Source organism: Phyllobates terribilis, unplaced genomic scaffold (genome assembly GCF_046119375.1).
Source record: "Phyllobates terribilis strain yellow unplaced genomic scaffold, ASM4611937v1 Scaffold_8__6_contigs__length_399053987, whole genome shotgun sequence".
NCBI lineage: Eukaryota > Metazoa > Chordata > Amphibia > Anura > Dendrobatidae > Phyllobates > Phyllobates terribilis.
This window is the reverse complement of record NW_027362768.1, coordinates 344,439,767-344,461,469: the sequence shown is the minus strand read 5'-3', so window position 1 is coordinate 344,461,469 and position 21,703 is coordinate 344,439,767. Positions and strand designations below refer to the sequence as shown.

General features: G+C 44.2%; 1 protein-coding gene across 1 annotated transcript in view; it reads left to right on the top strand.

Moving 5' to 3' along the window:
* Positions 1-4,871: 4,871 nt before the first annotated feature.
* FRMD4B (FERM domain containing 4B) overlaps positions 4,872-21,703 on the top strand; it is a 257,085-nt gene continuing 240,253 nt past the window's right edge. The window contains exon 1 of the mRNA XM_073644727.1: positions 4,872-5,188. The gene's annotated coding sequence lies outside the window, so the exon portion shown is untranslated. The remainder of the gene's footprint in view (positions 5,189-21,703) is intronic.

Below are 21,703 nucleotides of genomic sequence, written 5' to 3'. Positions count from 1 at the left end.
TGTGTGTCGTGGTTTGAGGTCTCACATGTTTTTTCTTGGTGTCTCTTTTTGGCACACTCTCTCTCTCTCTCTCTCTCTCTCTCTCTCTTTCTCTCTCCTGTGTTAGTTTCCCCCCTTTTCCACAGTGATCTGGTTTGTAGTTTTAATAAAGCGCCTTCATTAGAGATTGCGAGTGGGTTCTGGCTGCGGACGGTGGGTTGTGCGCTCACAGGCTCTGCATTTCCCTCCATGTACGGGAGAGAATCCGGTATCCGGTGATAGATTTGGTAATTTGTTGATTGTTTTCAGGAACGGTTTGATGCCAGAGAGGAGCGGCTGAGGTCACCCCTGGCCACGAGGGGTTAAATGTCTTGATTGATGCTCTATCTGATGCAGCTTGTCTCAGGATTGTGCCCCCTCATTCTTTCTCTCTTCAGTGATGTGTGGTGTTGGCTTGTGGAGCATTGTACAGTCTTGTGTCTGAGGTGCGCTGCTTCTTCCTGCTCTACCTGTGCTGCTCATTTTCTGCATCCAAACTGAAAGCTTTTTGTTTTGTTTCTTGGCTGATAAAATATGGCAACGCTTTGTAGTTAGACCTGCAACAGCAAACTTGTAGGGATGGAGCAATAGTTGGCAGAAAGTCCACAATGCCTGATGTATTTTTCTTACCAGTAAGTGATTTTAGGGAGAACTTGCTGATTCCCTCGGGGTCCGACCACTGGCACCCCCAGTGATCTCAAAATTGGGGATTTGGAAGACTATGGGGCTGTCAGGGCTTTTTCTGTCAGTCCCTTAGACAATGAATGTAGCGGAGGCCAAGCATGCGCACCTTCGCTCTTTTTTAGGAGCACCATTCTCAGGCTTCCAAAACCCCAATCTTGGTGTCCCCGTGGTCGGCTTCCCAGAGATCAGAAAGTTATTCTCTATGCTGTGGATAGTGGATAACTTGATTTTTTGTGGAATAACACTTTAAATATTAGGTTGCTGAACGAGGCTTTACCAAAACAGTATCATTATCCAAATCCGGATTATATCAACAAACTATAAACTGTTATGTCCATTAGATTTGCACTTTCACGGATGTTTCTGCATCTCCAGTGGACTTCATTGGTGGATGACCACTCAAGAGGAGCCATACGTGATTGTGAATGTCACCTACTTTGGTGCAACGGAGAAAACAGCAAGATGACCCCAAAAAGGGAATGGTTTTACAGGTGGTGGCCACAGACAATCCCTCTCTGTTTATCCTTCCTCAATGATTCTTCTTCAGTTTTTCCTTTTGCGAGTGTCCTTCTCACTTCTGGTTGTAGGAGGTGGTACCTGCCACCCACTCAGGTTGCACAGCTCCTCCAGGATGGCTCATCCATATATGCCACCGATTCATTTTTAGGTTGATTTAGAATAATCCATCCATCAGTTGGTTGATGATTTTCGTTTCCCATTTTATTCTCAATGTATTACACAATTTATATAAGTAAACATTTGCAAATTGAATCTTTTGCTCATCAAGATCTGATTTGAAATTTTAAGTGTTCCCTTAATTTTTGGGAACAGTGTATATGAGACATGTCTGTTGGGTCTGTCTGAAAGTACTCTCATGTCTTCTATCGGGAGAGTGAAGGGTCGGACAGATTGGATTTTAATCTCCCTGTAATCCTCTGTTCTTCTGGTACCTGATATGTCTGGCAGCCACTTGTTTCTTGGCCTAATTGAAGAAAAATGTTAAAATATGATCAGCCAGATGATCAACAAGTCCAAGTATTTACTTTCCTAATTCTAAAGCAAGAAACAAAGGGATAGGAAAGGACTAATATTCCCCGGCATGATCCATGTTTGTGCCATTGGCACTCCTTGACTAAGGGACTGCCAGGACTCATGTACATTATATTGCTGAGGATCATTGTCACGGGTATGTCAGATCTAACAGACAATCGTTCTGGATCTGGCTGCAAAAGGTCACTCTGTTTGGCATTGCGGACGCCTTCTTAATCCTTCAAACTTTTGGACCCAGCGCAACCTCCCTCCTGCTCTGATTGACACACCCTGGTCTGGGTGTTTATAAACTTTCAGTCTGCTTCAGGGAGTCACCGGTGATATTCTCATTTTCCCTTGTAAAGGCTTGGAGCTATAGCAGTCGGCCAGCTTTCTCTCTGGTACCCTTGGAGGACGTTTGGTGTTATCTCTCTGGTGTCTGCTGAAGCGAAGTTTTCCCCCCTTTGTTTGTCTCCCTTGTTGTATTTAGTTTATAGTGGAGACTGACCAGTGCTCACCCCTCCCCCCATCTAGGGCCTAGCTCTAGGGATATAGGTTTCCTTTCTCGGCAATTGGTGTGGAACCAATATAGGGACGGTAGGGTAGGCAGCGTCTTATTAGATCTGCCTAGGGGTATCCACTCCGCCTTTTCCCTAGTGTCTAGGCTTCCTTCCCCTCATCCCTTTGTGCTGCACTTTGTCACAATGTGGGAAAGACTATCATTTACTGATGAATCCACCAACAAAAACTAATTTCCTCCTGATATTTATTGTTGTGGGGGGGGGGAGTCAAGATACCCCCATAAACACTTACACGTTCAGCAAAAATTAGCGGGTCTAGGTGACATTCATTGAAAAAGAAGAAGAATACACCCAGAAAAAATGACTTATGATAGGAAAAGTATTTTTTTCTTATCCCTTTCTCAGGTTAGCCTCTCTTGAATCTGGTTACCCACCATCAAGTTTCCACCAAACAGTGCAACCATAAACTGTGTCTGATTTGCTCGTGATTTTCTGTTGCACGGCTATTTTAGTGTTCCAATATGTTCCCATACAATTAAATTGCAGCATTTATTGTGGTCTTCAATATAAAAGTCGTGTGTGTATTACCACATAGGACCAAAATCCACAGGTATGGTCACGTCACAGCGATGTATGTAAAGTGCCGCGGTACAGACCACTGACAATGTTGCAGAACCACTGTAGCATCAAATGACTGACAGCAGAAAGCAACAGAATGCCTTCAACTGCACAGCAAATAGAGGGATGATTAACTTTACGCTGAGCCATATTTCATGCGGCTAAAGGATAAGAGCAGGTAAAGCCCCCAATCACTGATCCCTCTTGGTAAGTGCACTATCTGTGTGCATCTTCCATGATCATAAAACCTGATAGAATTTTTGCATTGCTCTCTATTGGCATCATAGAGTAACTAATAAGGGTCTGCACCTTTTAAACATTTTTTTTGCATTATAGAATTTTTGTATTGCTCTCTATTGGCATCATAGAGTAACTAATAAGGGTCTGCACCTTTTAAACATTTTTTTTTTCATTATAGAATTTTTGCATTGCTCTCTATTGGCATCATAGAGTAACTAATAAGGGTCTGCACCTTTTAAACTTTTTTTTGCATTGTAGAATTTTTGCATTGCTCTCTATTGGCATCATAGAGTAACTAATAAGGGTCTGCACCTTTTAAACATTTTTTTTTGCATTGTAGAATTTTTGCATTGCTCTCTATTGGCATCATAGAGTAACTAATAAGGGTCTGCACCTTTTAAACATTTTTTTTGCATTGTAGAATTTTTGCATTGCTCTCTATTGGCATCATAGAGTAACTAATAAGGGTCTGCACCTTTTAAACATTTTTTTTGCATTATAGAATTTTTGCATTGCTCTCTATTGGCATCATAGAGTAACTAATAAGGGTCTGCACCTTTTAAACATTTTTTTTTCATTATAGAATTTTTGCATTGCTCTCTATTGGCATCATAGAGTAACTAATAAGGGTCTGCACCTTTTAAACTTTTTTTTGCATTGTAGAATTTTTGCATTGCTCTCTATTGGCATCATAGAGTAACTAATAAGGGTCTGCACCTTTTAAACATTTTTTTTGCATTGTAGAATTTTTGCATTGCTCTCTATTGGCATCATAGAGTAACTAATAAGGGTCTGCACCTTTTAAACATTTTTTTTGCATTGTAGAATTTTTGCATTGCTCTCTATTGGCATCATAGAGTAACTAATAAGGGTCTGCACCTTTTAAACATTTTTTTTGCATTGTAGAATTTTTGCATTGCTCTCTATTGGCATCATAGAGTAACTAATAAGGGTCTGCACCTTTTAAACATTTTTTTTGCATTGTAGAATTTTTGCATTGCTCTCTATTGGCATCATAGAGTAACTAATAAGGGTCTGCACCTTTTAAACATTTTTTTTGCATTGTAGAATTTTTGCATTGCTCTCTATTGGCATCATAGAGTAACTAATAAGGGTCTGCACCATTTAAACATTTTTTTTTGCATTGTAGAATTTTTGCATTGCTCTCTATTGGCATCATAGAGTAACTAATAAGGGTCTGCACCTTTTAAACATTTTCTTTTGCATTGTAGAATTTTTGCATTGCTCTCTATTGGCATCATAGAGTAACTAATAAGGGTCTGCACCTTTTAAACATTTTTTTTGCATTGTAGAATTTTTGCATTGCTCTCTATTGGCATCATAGAGTAACTAATAAGGGTCTGCACCTTTTAAACATTTTCTTTTGCATTGTAGAATTTTTGCATTGCTCTCTATTGGCATCATAGAGTAACTAATAAGGGTCTGCACCTTTTAAACATTTTTTTATTTTGCATTGTAACACAATGATTTCCACCTATAATGCTTTTCCCATCCTGTCCAGACTCCAACCTATGGCAGTGTGCACTGTGTGAGCACTTGGCTATTGCAGGGGTGATTTCCATCCCTGCCTGTGTAATATATAGATTCTGCAGCAGGAGGATCAATGATGTGGGGGTTCTCTATCTGGGAGGGGAGGGAGGCAGTGCCTGCTTGGAGTAGGGGCATCCCCTGAGCTGTGACATGCAGGCAGGCAGGCAGGGATTGTATTGCAGTCACTTGTGTGACAGGCAGATCTGTCTCTCCATGCAGCAGCTGAGGAGGGGAGGAGAGGCTGGTGTGGCTTTGTGTAGTGGAGACAGACAGCAATTGTGGGAATAATAAGCCAGTGCTGGATATAGAGGCGTGGTGCATGCACTGTATGTATAGTGTGTACTGTGGATGCACCCAGTGCTGCTGCCTGCACCCCTGACCCTGGACTGCACCCCGTGTACCTGCACCCCTAACTCTGGACTGCACCCCATGTACCTGCACCCCTAACTCTGGACTGCACCCCATGTGTAGCTGCAAGCCAGGGGAGCTTGTGAGTGCAAGTACAGGACCTGTTCAGCAACAAAGAGGTAGGGTCCCATTTTCTAAATATATATGCTCCAGGGACAAGTAGATCGCATGTGGAAATTGTGCATCTATTGATCGCATGTGCTGCTTGTTGATTGCTTTACTTCCATGGTACATGATGGATGGAGCTGCTATAGGACAATGCCTGGCATTATCCCCATGGGACTGTGCACAGGGTCACAGACACACTCGAGGGATGCCCATTGTCTAGAAACCAGTAAGCCTGGGGGCAATTCATCCCTACTGCATCCTCTGTATACATGACAAGGCGGAACTCTGTGCTGGATTATAAACCTGTCCTGTCTAATCACTACACTACTATCAATGGACTGAGAGAGTCACCAGAGACACAATGTAACAAGCACAGACCCTGCACAAGGCTGACCTTCTGCTACACTGTATCACATTATAGTAGAATATAAGATTATTCTTATTTATTATTATCACTATTATTATTGTTATTATTATTATATTTGTGTACATTGTTATATATTTATATAATCGTTATAAGGAGGTGAAATGAGCTTAACCCTAGAGAATTAGAACAAGTGTGTGCTGTATACTGCTTACTATACTGTACTATATTTTATAGATAAATAGGATATATATGGATAGATAGAAGAGATGAGATTGATGGATAGAAGAGCGAGAAATATGATATAGATAGGAGACAAATAGAGATAGATGAGTGAGTAATATAGATATAAATAAATGAGTAAGGAATGTAATATACCTAGATGATAGATAATAGAGAGATAGATAATAGATATATAATATATAGACAGATAGATATAGATGATAGATAATAGATATAGATCATAGACAGATAATAGATATATAGATAGATATATAATAGATAAATATATAATATATAGATAGATGTAGATGATAGATAGATGATAGATAGATACATAGATAAATATAGATATAGATGATAGATAATAGATAGATAATAGATAGATACAGATATAGATAATAGATAGATAGATAATAGATAGATATAGATGATAGATAGATAGATAATAGATATATAGATAGATAGATAGATATAGATGATAGATAGATAATAGATAGATGATAGATAGATGGATGGATGTGTTGGCACTACATATACATGACACTATTATTATAGATAGACAGATGATAGATATGAGATAGATGTCAAGATGCATAGATGTAAGAACACTTTCTTAGCTAAAATATATATATACACAGTATGTGTGTGTCGTGGTTTGAGGTCTCACATGTTTTTTCTTGGTGTCTCTTTTTGGCACACTCTCTCTCTCTCTCTCTCTCTCTCTTTCTCTCTCCTGTGTTAGTTTCCCCCCTTTTCCACAGTGATCTGGTTTGTAGTTTTAATAAAGCGCCTTCATTAGAGATTGCGAGTGGGTTCTGGCTGCGGACGGTGGGTTGTGCGCTCACAGGCTCTGCATTTCCCTCCATGTACGGGAGAGAATCCGGTATCCGGTGATAGATTTGGTAATTTGTTGATTGTTTTCAGGAACGGTTTGATGCCAGAGAGGAGCGGCTGAGGTCACCCCTGGCCTCGAGGGGTTAAATGTCTTGATTGATGCTCTATCTGATGCAGCTTGTCTCAGGATTGTGCCCCCTCATTCTTTCTCTCTTCAGTGATGTGTGGTGTTGGCTTGTGGAGCATTGTACAGTCTTGTGTCTGAGGTGCGCTGCTTCTTCCTGCTCTACCTGTGCTGCTCATTTTCTGCATCCAAACTGAAAGCTTTTTGTTTTGTTTCTTGGCTGATAAAATATGGCAACGCTTTGTAGTTAGACCTGCAACAGCAAACTTGTAGGGATGGAGCAATAGTTGGCAGAAAGTCCACAATGCCTGATGTATTTTTCTTACCAGTAAGTGATTTTAGGGAGAACTTGCTGATTCCCTCGGGGTCCGACCACTGGCACCCCCAGTGATCTCAAAATTGGGGATTTGGAAGACTATGGGGCTGTCAGGGCTTTTTCTGTCAGTCCCTTAGACAATGAATGTAGCGGAGGCCAAGCATGCGCACCTTCGCTCTTTTTTAGGAGCACCATTCTCAGGCTTCCAAAACCCCAATCTTGGTGTCCCCGTGGTCGGCTTCCCAGAGATCAGAAAGTTATTCTCTATGCTGTGGATAGTGGATAACTTGATTTTTTGTGGAATAACACTTTAAATATTAGGTTGCTGAACGAGGCTTTACCAAAACAGTATCATTATCCAAATCCGGATTATATCAACAAACTATAAACTGTTATGTCCATTAGATTTGCACTTTCACGGATGTTTCTGCATCTCCAGTGGACTTCATTGGTGGATGACCACTCAAGAGGAGCCATACGTGATTGTGAATGTCACCTACTTTGGTGCAACGGAGAAAACAGCAAGATGACCCCAAAAAGGGAATGGTTTTACAGGTGGTGGCCACAGACAATCCCTCTCTGTTTATCCTTCCTCAATGATTCTTCTTCAGTTTTTCCTTTTGCGAGTGTCCTTCTCACTTCTGGTTGTAGGAGGTGGTACCTGCCACCCACTCAGGTTGCACAGCTCCTCCAGGATGGCTCATCCATATATGCCACCGATTCATTTTTAGGTTGATTTAGAATAATCCATCCATCAGTTGGTTGATGATTTTCGTTTCCCATTTTATTCTCAATGTATTACACAATTTATATAAGTAAACATTTGCAAATTGAATCTTTTGCTCATCAAGATCTGATTTGAAATTTTAAGTGTTCCCTTAATTTTTGGGAACAGTGTATATGAGACATGTCTGTTGGGTCTGTCTGAAAGTACTCTCATGTCTTCTATCGGGAGAGTGAAGGGTCGGACAGATTGGATTTTAATCTCCCTGTAATCCTCTGTTCTTCTGGTACCTGATATGTCTGGCAGCCACTTGTTTCTTGGCCTAATTGAAGAAAAATGTTAAAATATGATCAGCCAGATGATCAACAAGTCCAAGTATTTACTTTCCTAATTCTAAAGCAAGAAACAAAGGGATAGGAAAGGACTAATATTCCCCGGCATGATCCATGTTTGTGCCATTGGCACTCCTTGACTAAGGGACTGCCAGGACTCATGTACATTATATTGCTGAGGATCATTGTCACGGGTATGTCAGATCTAACAGACAATCGTTCTGGATCTGGCTGCAAAAGGTCACTCTGTTTGGCATTGCGGACGCCTTCTTAATCCTTCAAACTTTTGGACCCAGCGCAACCTCCCTCCTGCTCTGATTGACACACCCTGGTCTGGGTGTTTATAAACTTTCAGTCTGCTTCAGGGAGTCACCGGTGATATTCTCATTTTCCCTTGTAAAGGCTTGGAGCTATAGCAGTCGGCCAGCTTTCTCTCTGGTACCCTTGGAGGACGTTTGGTGTTATCTCTCTGGTGTCTGCTGAAGCGAAGTTTTCCCCCCTTTGTTTGTCTCCCTTGTTGTATTTAGTTTATAGTGGAGACTGACCAGTGCTCACCCCTCCCCCCATCTAGGGCCTAGCTCTAGGGATATAGGTTTCCTTTCTCGGCAATTGGTGTGGAACCAATATAGGGACGGTAGGGTAGGCAGCGTCTTATTAGATCTGCCTAGGGGTATCCACTCCGCCTTTTCCCTAGTGTCTAGGCTTCCTTCCCCTCATCCCTTTGTGCTGCACTTTGTCACAATGTGGGAAAGACTATCATTTACTGATGAATCCACCAACAAAAACTAATGTTGATGTCCTTCTCTTCCTCTACATAATCTGTTATTGAAGAATCGGGAGGTCCCTATACACATTAGATGGTCGGCCAGTCGGCAAGTCCTGAAATTAGGTTCTTTGTCCTTAGAGGATAAAGATCCAGAGAAGTCTCCTAGCGTGAATGTGTTCTGAATGGAGAGAAGAGGGTAAGCTGCATCTGGACACCTTGTTCTTGAAAAGAAAAGATTAGTCATGTTGAAATTCAACATGTGTGATCTCTTATTACCCCAGACACACTTTAAATGGTTGTACAGTCCAACCTAAATTGACCTTAGTTTAAAGTGTATGAACACATTAGAAAAACGGTGTCTAAACCGACGATATCGACAGAACCAGCCTCCTATCCAATGTTTATGGGGTCGGATATGTTGAATTTTAATGTTTTTTCTTTTTGTTAGTAGTAAGCTGATTCCAGAGTTGTCCAGTGGTGGCTTAGTACCCTTTTACTACTGAGAACACGTGCATGCTCCGTTGAGATAAGTGTGCATGTGTATGGGACTCAGTAGACATAGCAAATTGCATCTTAGACTGAAGTTAGAAAAAATTTCATGCTACAAGCCCAAAAAGAGTAAGGAAAAGCTGTAGGCCTTCCCCTGCTCTAATGAGGTCAATCAAGGAAGAACCAGACTTTAGGTAGGCTTGTGTTACTCTTGGGTTTGCCCAAAGATATAGTGCTTGAAGGGCAGCCATGTAATGGTTATTATCCAAAAGTCTATCTTCATTTTAAGAGTCCAAATCAATGTGGTGATAAAAGCTTTCTCTTGAGCAGGTGCTAAAAGCACAATAACCATTCCTAGAAGAAAGCAGGTACTTTGTCGTACAGTAGACCCACCCAACATGGAAGCTTGGGGAGTTGAAGAAGTGTTTTGTATTCCCTGGTCCGCAGCGAGCAATGATTTATTCATGATGATTGTCTACATGCATTAATCAAGCGATTTGTCTTTCCAGACCTGTTAATGTAAACAGCACGGATTATATTGGAGCCCCCCTCCGGTCTGCTGCCTGGTAGACAGTATGAGGAATGGAAATAGCTAATATTCCCATATGATAAAACGGGATTATTGCATGTGACGCTGCGGTTTCATTCAGTTCTCCAGTTAGCGGTTGGAAGTTAATTGTGCAAGAGAAAAGACATGTTTATTTAGGAGTCGCTGGCAGGCGCACAAAGGCTCTTCCTATGCGTAATAACAGAGTAGGAGACAGCACTTAGGTTATTGTGAGCCTTCAGCTCTAACCTACAGGAAACACTTCCTGCTGGAACTATTTTGGTGCACGAGTTTTATTTTTTAAAGCTAAAGTTTATAGGCAAGTGTATGTGGTTGTGTGCGGTGCTATTTTATTATTGTACATTTCTGAGGCTGCATGTCCTTATGGTTCATATTCTGTCCAAGTTGTGGAGACATATATTGCCCAATAGATTGTTATAGTTGTCTTCGGATATGGCTATGTGCATGACACCTAAGACTCACTGTTTAAAGTTGTCCAGGACTAAGATATTGATGATCTATCCTCAATATATCAAATTAATGTGGGTCCGACATCCGGCACCTCCATGATCAGGTGTTACCAGGTCTTATGGCCCCTCGGAAGTATACAGTATATGGAGTTGGAGCACCACAAGTATGTCCACTGTGTAAAACTAGATGGGCTCACTGTTGTAAGTATCCACCATCGCATAGGTTTCAGAGGTCCAGCAAGCCTCCGACCCGGGCAAATAAATCCAGTATAACAACAAAAAGGCCATTCGGAGACGCTGGCTTTTTTGTCTTTATATTTGATGTCCACTGTGTAGTGGTCTTTTTTGGGTACTAAAGCTCAGCTCCCATTTAGTTCAATATGAGCTGAGCTGACGTATCTGAGAATGTCCACTATACAGTGTACAGATGTGTTGTTTCATCTGTGGGACCTGGTAACATTGAATTAATGACTTCTTCCAAGGATACATCATCAATATCTTAATGCCCCCATACACATCACATTAAATCCAACTCTGCCAATATCGTCAGAATCGACTGCTTGTCTAATGTGTATTGGGACCTCCCGACTCTCCCTAGACAGATGACGTCAGGGGAGATTACCAATGGCCGATCCTTTTGTTCTCCAGAAGATGAGCTGGAGTGTTCACACGAACCGACTGTTCCTGTATATGTGGGAGTCAGGAGAGATAGCTGTCAGCCAAATGATGTGTATAGTGGTCCTTAGTCCTGGACAAGCCCTTTCAGTTGACCAAAGACATGAAATAATTGTCAGCCGAATGCTTGCTCCTGAATGGGCATGCTCAACTGAGATTGCATGTTTTGTTTTGTTTTTTTTAAATACACCTTTTGTGACAGCGTATCTTCCACAGAAACAAAAGATAAGGCATGTTGAAATCTAACTTGCCCAATCATTTCTTTCCTCAGCATCTGCCATTGTGGGGGAGTCAGGGAGCCAAGTTTTGTCTAATATGTGTAAAGTAAAGTCAAAGTGTTAATTAATTAATTTCTATGCGTTTATCTCTTGACTGTTACTGCCCGGGGAACCTTCATGCAGCCAATTGTGCTACAGCATTCACTGTCGGAAAAGCATCGTAGTGCATATCTAAAAGAAAAGTGCCAATGTGATCATATGTCCCAGCTCGGAGGGACAGGAAAAGATGGATGTGCATCGGTGCCTCCAAAGAAGCCCCCACAAACATTGATTCTCCCTTACTCAATATGGTGGAGCAGAGAGCTGACAGCTCCATGTTCCACCATTATGTTCAAATCTATCTGGATGCAGTTTAAAGTGGGACATGCTGCCGGCCTCCTAGATCTGGCATATTTGGAAGGCATGCATATGATACATAGCCAAAAAGAGGGCTCATAGAGGGGATTCATAGCCACCACTCAGAGTCCATATTTATTATTTAATTTTTTATTTATTACCCAAGTGCACCAATATATTCTGAAGTATTGCACACAGTCCCTGTCCCTCAATGGTGGCTCCCAAAATAATCTTATCTATGTCACATACATATGCAACAGGACCAATTTCACAGGAAGCCAGTTAACCTATCATTGTGTTTTTTTGGTGAAAATTTTGGGGGAAATAAAATGAGCATTTTGATTGGTTGATATGAGCAAATAGGGGACATTAGCCTTATTTTTGTTCTGTGCATTTCATATTGTGCCGAATTATAAATATCTTTTCGGCCCAGACTGCCAGAACGGTTTATACAGCAAAAATCACAGTGGGATTTAATTAACACCTTTACTTCTTTAGAGAATGTACATTTTTCGTCTGTCATGCAAGGAAAGATTTAAATAGCTGCGGTAAGTGCATAGATTTTCAACATTTAGCTATGTGAAAAATAAAAGTTTAAAGATCACTTTATATGCTGCTATGAATCACTTGGTGCCTGGTGACTAAGTTAGGGCATACTTGCAAACTGTCATAGAATGTCAGTGAAGCTCCCGAAAAAGAGGACCCCTTTTGGAAGAGTTGGCAAATCTGCTGCTAAGGCTTCCTGGAAAGAAGCGTCCATCCAGCATTTTTGGGGGCTGGGACACAGAGCTCCATTGTTTAAAGGCATATTCAGAGCGCAAGAGGGGCATGGTCTGCCAGAAAGGGTCAGGGTTACGAAAAATATAAAATATTGCACCATTATTTTCCATCTCCCATAAAAGAGTTTAGGAAGGGATGAGATAGGGACCAACATAAGTAAAAAGAATCTGTAGCCACGCAAAACTTTACTAATTCAATCATGAATCCAGTTGACCTCAGTTTCTACATCCACAGCGGGCCGCAAAGCTGACATATGAGATGTTGGTTATCAGCATGGTAAAATACATAAAATCTTTTTTTGACTTGTTGGTCCTACACAGTAACTGGTGATCAGCATCTCCACATTGTGCGGATCCCAATAAGCAAGCACCCCCTTTCCCCTATTAATATTTACCAACTTTCCAAAAACATCTGAAAGGATCCCAGGATAAAAGTAGGACTTCCCTGTGTCCCGTAAGTGTTGGCAATTCTCCCAATTGCTGCAGCGATCTTTGAAGGTTTCTTGTGCTTGACACAAGGAAGTTTTATCAGTAACAAAGTTATGGCCGAATGCATTTTTCAGGGTAAAGTTAACAAAGCAGGAAAAAAATCTGGGGGATGTATTCCATCTCCTAGTAAAACAAAATATTTTCTTTATTACATATAAATGTTAAAAATTACATCCAAGGCAAATGAATGAAAAGCAACGCGTTTCGAACGTATTCCCAACTTTCTTTGTCAAAGCTACCAGAGCGGGGATAGGTATGGAAGTAGTGTGGAAGCGCATAATGTGACCTTGAAGCATGTTCACTTTACTTACTGTCCCAAACATCCTCCGCGATGCCAAAAAGTTGACTTTATAAGTTTTCTGGACTTCTGACAGTGTGATAAAAGTCACATCTGTATTCATAGTTTGGAGGGAATTTGTCCAGGATAACTCCTTTCTTCCTAAAAGAGCACCGCACTCAATCACAAGTTTTATATGGTATTCTAGCTTAGCCCAGTGGTGTAACTTGATGCACGTGGACCTCAATGCAAAATCTGCAGAAGGACCCCTAAGTATCATAGATCTGTAATAGTATTGTTCCTCTAATATGGGCCACAGGGACTCCAAGTGTGACATGCAGAAGTAGTGCTGTTGCTTCAAAAGCATCCAGCAACTATTACAAATAACACAAGCACAGGAGACAGGAAGTGTTGTGCTTCAGAAGCATCCAGCAACTAGAGGGGTTAACACAGTCATAGGAGATAGGGAGTGTTTTAGCAGAGCCCCAGAGGGATTGTAGGGAACTTGTTATTGTAGTCTGGCTGAAACCAAAGAGAAAAGTGGTGTGTTATCTGTATCTGACAGAAGGCAACTGAACAGGATTCAGATCAGGAGAGAAACTAAACACAGGTCAGATAAACTCCCTGAACCAACAGTGCTGAGTATTATCAGGCAGGAAGATAAGGACTGGAAGGAATTGTGTCACAGGGATCATCTCCCTCATCAAACCCTCCCCCCCTCCATCTTCTTGCAGGATAAAGAATGGTGTGTACTACTGTGTCCTTGTGAAGGAAAAGCCTGTGGTTGTGTAGGCATAGAAGTGTGCTGCTAAGAGATCTAATCTATACTTAATTATGCTACTGAAGAGACTGTAATACTGTGCCTTGTGAAGAAACTACTGTATTGTTACTAGAGCCGGTTGCTCAAGAAACTCAGACTGTACTGTAATGAAGATTGTTGCTGTAATATCCCTGAATTGCACTGGCCGTGCTTCAGATTAAATTCCACTGTTAAACTGTTCAAAAAGACTCTTGTCAGATGTGTCTGGTCAGCAATTGAATCTATTGTGTGCCTGAGAGAAGCTGCAGCCTATGGTCGCCCTGAGTAACGGTTCCCCCAGGATTCCAAAGAATTCATGTAACCTGTCTCGCCCCTATCTGAACCTAGCGACGTCCGTGTAACACACGGCCTAGGTGCGACTGCAACCATTGCACCTATTATAGTTACACCCTTGGCTTAGCCCCATTTTACTGGTTGAGAAAGAAATATAAGGCAAGTATTGCACCCCTTAACCCAGTAATACACCCCCTGAGTGCCCCTGTAAAATAAATAATGCTCCCCTAAGTGCCCCTTTTAGACAGTATTAATGCCCCATTAAAAAGTAATGATGCCCCTGAGTGCTACCACCAAAAGTGATAATGCCACCTTTGTGCCACCCTCCACAAAAAAAAAAGTAAAGTCTATACTTAGCGACCGAATCCTCATCTGGGTCGGCACAAGCAGCAAAACGCAATGATGTAATTTTACCGCCTGTGTCTGGCAACCTACAGGACAGAAAGTCGTCAGGCTAGAAGTCTATGGCTCCCTACTCTACCACAGGATCCAACTGTATGGGCGTCACGTTGACACCACTAAAGTTCAAAGGAGGGCTCGGCTGGAGACCCCACAATTCCGTGACAAGTGCATTGCCCTGAGTCTTCGATGCTAGCGATGCTACTGCTATTTTCCTTTTTTGAGGCCTTAAGAATTTTGCACCCAGGCCAGTCACCATTGTGGTCTCCCCCTATCCTACACCACTGTTTTGTACAGCGACTTTTGCCCATAAAATAACATATGACTTTTTCTTGTGTAAAAACATGACGCCTCATCTGCCATTTTCTCTCACGGCACCAAATGGTGTTATGTGAATTAATATGTCCATTTTAAGCACATAAATCTCATGTCTAAGCTGCCGATTTGTCTCATATTTTTTAACATTTCCAGATGGCCTTACTAACAATATTTACTTTGGGTGGGTGTATAACATGTCTCTTATCTATTTCTACTCAAAAAATCATTTATGGTACTTTACATTTAAATTTTTCACTACATAGGCCTCATTTATCGGTGCTATCTTGTTGCCTATAGCAACCAATCAGAGCTCAGCTTTCATCTCTGAAGCTGCTCTGCAGAATTGAGAGCTGCTCTCTGATTGGTTGCTATGGGCAACAATTGTAGTTTTTCTGTTAGGCCCATGTATAAATTTACAGGAATGTCCAAATGCTTCAATGGACACTACTTTTGCCCAACACGGCACTTCTAGAGAAAAAGCAAGGATGAGGATTTCCTTATTTTCTCTCAATTGGCTCCAGCATCATGATCTGCATTGCTGATAGTTTTGTATGACAATATGAGGCCTATCCTAGGCCCGAAAGGCCGTCCTACTAAAATGGCTGTTCATAATTAAAGGATTACAATTAAAATTATAAGTAAAAATTGCCCTTGAGGGACAAAAAAAGTAAATGTAGCCAATAAATTCAGTTTCTTTCACAAAATAGTATTATTAAATAAAATTATAAAGTATAAAAAATTTCAATAAAAAGACTTGCATTTTTTGGGGTGATGACACCATCTTACCCCTTCAATTTTTTTTCCAAAAATGAATAACATCAGAGGTTCAGGCCTTACATTTCTACACAAATTCTAGTGCCCCAAATCATCTTTCCCCTCCGTGTGTTATGCTCTCAGCTATTTTTTTTTTCTTGAAGCATTAAATAATTACAAATGTCTGGAAGAAATCAATATTCCATTCCTGCAATAATGTCCTCATTTTTCTTCTTGCATGCTCGGTGACCGTGTGTAATTTTTTTTATTGTCAGTGGTCTTACGAGAATACTTTGCGTCCATGTACCGGTGCGGTCGGGTCTGACCTCTTAGCGGCTCTTTAAGTCTGTGAAAGTTTTACTCTATGTCATTAATTGCTTCTAGTGTCAACTAAAGAGACAGCGCTCCTCCAGCGCAGCGTCCGATGGGAGTTATGGCTCATCTGTTCTTAGGAAGATTTACAATTCTTGTGTTGCATGCACGTCCTTGTATTAATTAGTGTAATCTGAGGAAAAGTCCTATTATTCGTAATAAATACCCGCAGGAATGTGGATATTCATTGCAAATAATGGGATGACTACTCTACAGCTCAGGCCAAGACTGGCTTATTCACATTGTCCCATTTAGCCGTGTTGCCCTGGCATTTGCCAACGTTTAGCTGGTGCTGATGATGGCCCTGGAAGAGACGCCAATCACTATAATGCGTCATGTGTAAAGGAACAAACTCAATTGAGGTTGGCCCCATTTGAGCAATGAGAGCCTACCCATATTGCTCATAAACAGAGGGCAAAAGACCAGCCTGAGAATAATAAAGGGGTTGTCCGGCCTTTGGGTATAAGTCTATAGTCACTCTATGTGACTGCAGACTTGTGAATCCTCACAGTGCGCAGTGGGCGCGCTGTCAGGATTCTCCTGTACCGGCATCGAGAGTGGAAAGTCAATTTATCACATTTACGCAATTTACATATTCCCTGCCACATTCCGACTAGACGTATCCGTCCTCACTCAATACAATTGAAAAGAGCGTGGTTGAATACATCTAGTCGGAATGTGACCGCATGTGTGCAAATCACATATTTGCGGTCACACGCCTGCCAGCTCCTGGCACCAGAGAATACTGGCAGTGCACAGTGTGCGCACTGTGAGGATTCACATGTCTGCAGTCACAGAGAGTGACTGCAGACTTGTATCTCAACCCCTTTAAAACTTATACCTATTAGACTTATACTTATATTGGCCCAACCCGACAATATCGACAGGCTTGGCCGATGGTCTAATGTATATGACGCACCCCTGGGCCTGTGTCGCACAGCGTTGCGCATGCAGGAGCTTACCCGGAGCCGGATCTGTTGAGGGTTGTAGTCTCGTGGCGGTGACCCGGTCCGTGCCCAGGGAGTCAAACTGAGCGGCGATGTATTAGCGGTAGATGTTGGACGACTACGCCACCCGTTGAATGCAGCGAAGGAGCTGCCGCTGCAGGGCAGACCGCTGAGGCCGGTGGTAGGATTGTGCAGCGTGATAGTATCACCCCCAACGGGAGGGGTATGGCCTCAGGGCAGCCGACGTGGATGATGGGGGTAGCAGGAATCACTCAGAGACGATGCGGTGTAGTTCAGGGTCTTTACTGGTGATAAAGATAGACCCTCCCGGAGTACTGGCTAGCGATCGGGGCCTGGTCAGTCCTTGAGCAGATGGGATCTCCCCTGGCCAGGCGGAGTTGTAGGCCTCCCAAACTGACTGTACTCTTCTGGCTACCTTGCTAGAGGCGGGTATAAGTAGCCCACGTCCCTGAGTGTACCGTGTGGTGCTCACCCGTATGGCCGGTGACTCGGGGCCTTCTAGTGGCGTCCGCTCCACGACGGCGGTGCTGGTCCCACGCGTGTGACCGTGCCTTCGGGTTTCTTGGCCAGAGGACCTGAAATCCCCTGCCGGGCGGTTTCTGCTGCTGGGTAAGGATTAGTCCCCACAGCCTCGGACTCCGGGTCCGGTGATAGCTTCTCAGTCAGGGCGAGCTCTGCAGCTGCCAGCCCCTGACTCCTTATAGCACTGCTCCCACAGAGCTCCTGATGTTCTTTTCCTATATCTGCTGCTCTTCTCTGTCTCTACTTCTTCTCTACACACTAACCCTGCCTCAGCCCTAGGTTTATATAGGGGAAGTTCTTCCCCTCCCAGGACTGGGCAGGAGGTGTGACATGCATAGGATCCCTGACCAAGAGACCTCCCACCTGCTCTCAGACATAACATTGCTGTTACTGTGGAAACCAGACCCCTGGGGTGCCACATTCCCCCCTAGTGAAATTTAGTACTCCGGGACTAAACATATTTTTAGAAAAACATAACAAGGTATAAACAATAATAATACAATAAGAAAAACACATAAAGATGGTTACGGCGTGTCCGCAACCGGGTGCAGTTTTGAAGAAAAGCAAGGTGTCCATTTCACCAAAACAGGGAGACGTAACCAGGTAGGGGTCTGTCCTGCCCCGAGTCCTTAACAGTCTTTAGTCCATTCCTAGGTTACGCTCCAACCAATTGTACAAGGATTCCCGGTAAATCCACCAAGGACTCCTAAAAATAACTAGAAACACATAATTATTTACAAGTAACAGACAGGTGACCACAAATAAAACAATTTAAACACTTCAAATCCTCCAACGTGCGGGTAACTGGCCTCTAGTGGCCCTAGTGGACCTACGGAGCTGACTGTCTGGCCCTGAACTACAGGGTGTAGGAGCTGTCAAGGGTAAACTGGGCAGCTGTCTACGGGCTCCTTGGCTCACTAGGGGTACGGCAGGCTCACTATGAGCAGAGGGTTGATCCTCCTGTTCTGCTTGTGTGGAGTCTGCTGCCTCCTGGACCGGCTGCTCTTCCAGCTCTACCTGTTGCTCCGTAGGCACTTGGGATGCTGGTTGGAGGAACGTGAGGACGGGTACCACAACTGCACCATTGACTTGAGTCCAGGACCGAGGGAAGTCTCCGAGCACAGTACTAACCATATCTTCCCTTTCCTCTACGGGTCGAGGGTCTTCTTGCTCTCCTTCTGGGTTCCGTAGCTGTTCGGGACACTTCTTCAGGTGATCCCGGGATACAATGGCTGTGGTTTCCCCTCCGTCTTTACTGATGGTACAAACCTTTGGGTTATCGTGGCTTGAGGGCAGTACGGTGTACGGGTCCTTCTCCCACTGGTCGTCCAACTTGTGGAGCCGTCTCTTCCTCTTCAAGACCTGCTCTCCGGGTACCAGGGGAACAGCGGGAGCATACTGGTTGTAAGTTTTCTCTTGTCTTTCCCTAGCGAGACAGAGACTTCGCTCCACGCTCTCCTGTACTTTCCGGTACTGCTGCTGCCTCTCTGTGTCCCAGTCTGCTTCCGGTGAAGTGTCCTCGGGTGTCAGGACTCCCATCTCCAGGTCAACAGGTAGCTTACCAGGCCTTGCCCTCATTAGGTAAGCCGGGGTACAGTTGGTGGAACCTACAGGGATGTAGTTGTATAGGTCCACCAGGTCGGGCAGCTTCTCAGGCCACAGACTGCGTTCTTCCAGGGGCAACGTTTTCAGAAGATCCATTACCACCTGGTTCATTTTCTCACAAAGTCCATTAGTTTGCGGATGATAGGGTGTCGTCCTTATCTTCCGGCAGCCATACAGATTGCAGAATTCCTGGAAGACCTCCGCTTCAAAGGCAGGTCCCTGGTCCGTCAGCACTTGGTCCGGGTACCCGTGTGGACAGCAGAAGTGCTGCTGGAAGGCTCTAGCTGCTGTTTGAGCTGTTAAGTCCTTAACGGGGACGACAACCAAGAACCGGGAGTAATGATCCACAATGGTTAACGCGTAGACGTAGCCACTTCTGCTTGGGGTCAGTTTTACATGATCCAAGGCTACCAGTTCCAACGGCTGCTTGGTGACGATGGACTGAAGGGGGGTCTTCTGGCTGGCACGGTCCTTCCTTCTTAGGTTGCACGGGCCACAGTCTCTGCACCACCTCTCGATGGTTCCCCTCATGCCTACCCAGTGGAACCGCCCGCGCAGCAGGAACTCCAGCTTCTTCCATCCGAAGTGTCCAGCCCCGTCGTGGTATGCCTCCATCACCATGGCTGCGTCTCTTCGTGGCACCACTACTTGCCAGATTAGTTCATGCGTCCGGGAGTTAACCATTCTGCGGCACAACTTCCCCTTGTAAAGGAACAGTCGACTCTTCTCAGCCCACAGTTGTTTGGCTTCCTCCGGAGCGTCTGGGTCAAGGCGAGCCTCTGGCCGAGTCAGCATCTCCTTCACCAGTCGGACGGCAGGGTCACTGTCTTGCATTTCCTCCCAGTTGTAGTGAGGCAAGGGGTTAAACGTAGCGGCTTGCTTACTCCTTACCCGATGGGAATACTGGATAGTCCCATGACGGTGGAACGCGGGGAGTTCGACTTCTTCCAGTCCCTCTGGATCTTCTCCTACGTCCGGTAGGTTTGGCATCCTGGACAGGGCGTCCGCGTTGGTATTGGAGCGTCCTGCCCGGTATTTGATTGTGAACTCGTAGTTGGACAGACGGGCCATCCATCTCTGCTCTAGGGCACCGAGTCTTGCCGTGTCCAGGTGTGTCAACGGGTTGTTATCCGTGTACACGGTGAACCGGGAAGAAGCGAGGTAGTGCTTAAAGCGTTCGGTGACTGCCCACACCACTGCCAGGAACTCTAGCTTAAATGAGCTGTAATTCTCAGGGTTTCTTTCGGTGGGTCGCAGTTTTCGACTGGCGTAAGCGATTACTCGTTCTTTCCCCTGCTGGATCTGGGACAGTACGGCTCCTAGCCCGATGTTACTTGCGTCGGTGTAGAGGATAAAGGGCTGGCTGTAATCAGGGTACGCCAGGATTTCATCCCCCGTGAGGGCCATCTTCAGCTGGCGGAAGGACTCTTCTTCTAACTTCTCCCATTTGAAGGGCGGCTTCTGGTTCTTGGCCTTCCGGGACTGGCCTATCAGGAGGTCCTGCATAGGAGCTGCCTTTTTGGTGAAACCGGGGATGAATCTGCGGTAATAGCCTACCAACCCGAGGAACTGCCGCACTTCCTTTACACTGGAGGGACTTGGCCATTCCTTAATTGCGGTGATCTTATCAGGGTCGGGAGCCACTCCGTCAGCGCTCACCACGTGTCCCAGGTACTGCACCTTTGGTTTTAGGAGGTGACACTTGGAGGGTTTTACCTTTAGGCCGTAGTTTGCCAGAGCTTCGAACACTTCCGCCAGGTGTTTCAGGTGGTCCTCATAAGTCTTGGAATATACGATGACATCGTCCAGGTACAACAGGACCGTCTCGAAGTTTTTGTGGCCCAGACAGCACTCCATTAATCGTTGAAAGGTTCCTGGTGCGTTACAGAGTCCGAACGGCATGCAGGTAAACTCGCTAAGTCCCATCGGGGTGGTGAATGCGGTCTTCTCCCGGTCCGCCTCTGCTACAGGAACCTGCCAGTACCCGCTAGTGAGATCCAAGGTAGAGAAGAAGTTAGCAGATCTTAAAGCAGCCAAAGACTCCTCTATCCTTGGTAAGGGGTACGCATCCTTGTGTGTGATACGGTTGATTTTCCGGTAATCTACACACATCCTCATGGTGTTGTCTTTCTTTTTGACTAAGACTAGTGGAGCTGCCCAGGGGCTACAGCTATCCCTGATCACCCCAGCCTCCTTCATGTCCCTAAGCATCCCCTTGGCGTGTTGGTAGTGTGCAGGGGGTACGGGTCGATACCTCTCTTTTATGGGAAGATGGTCTCCCGTGGGGATGTGGTGTTCTACCCCCTTGACTCGCCCGAAGTCTAACGGGTGTTTACTAAACACTCTCTCGTACTCTTGAACCACCCGATAGACTCCCTGTCTCTGGTGTGAGGGAGTGGAGTCAGTACCCAAATGTAGTTGCTGACACCAGTCCTCCATTGTTTCCTTAGAGCCGTTACTTTCCTCCGGGGAGG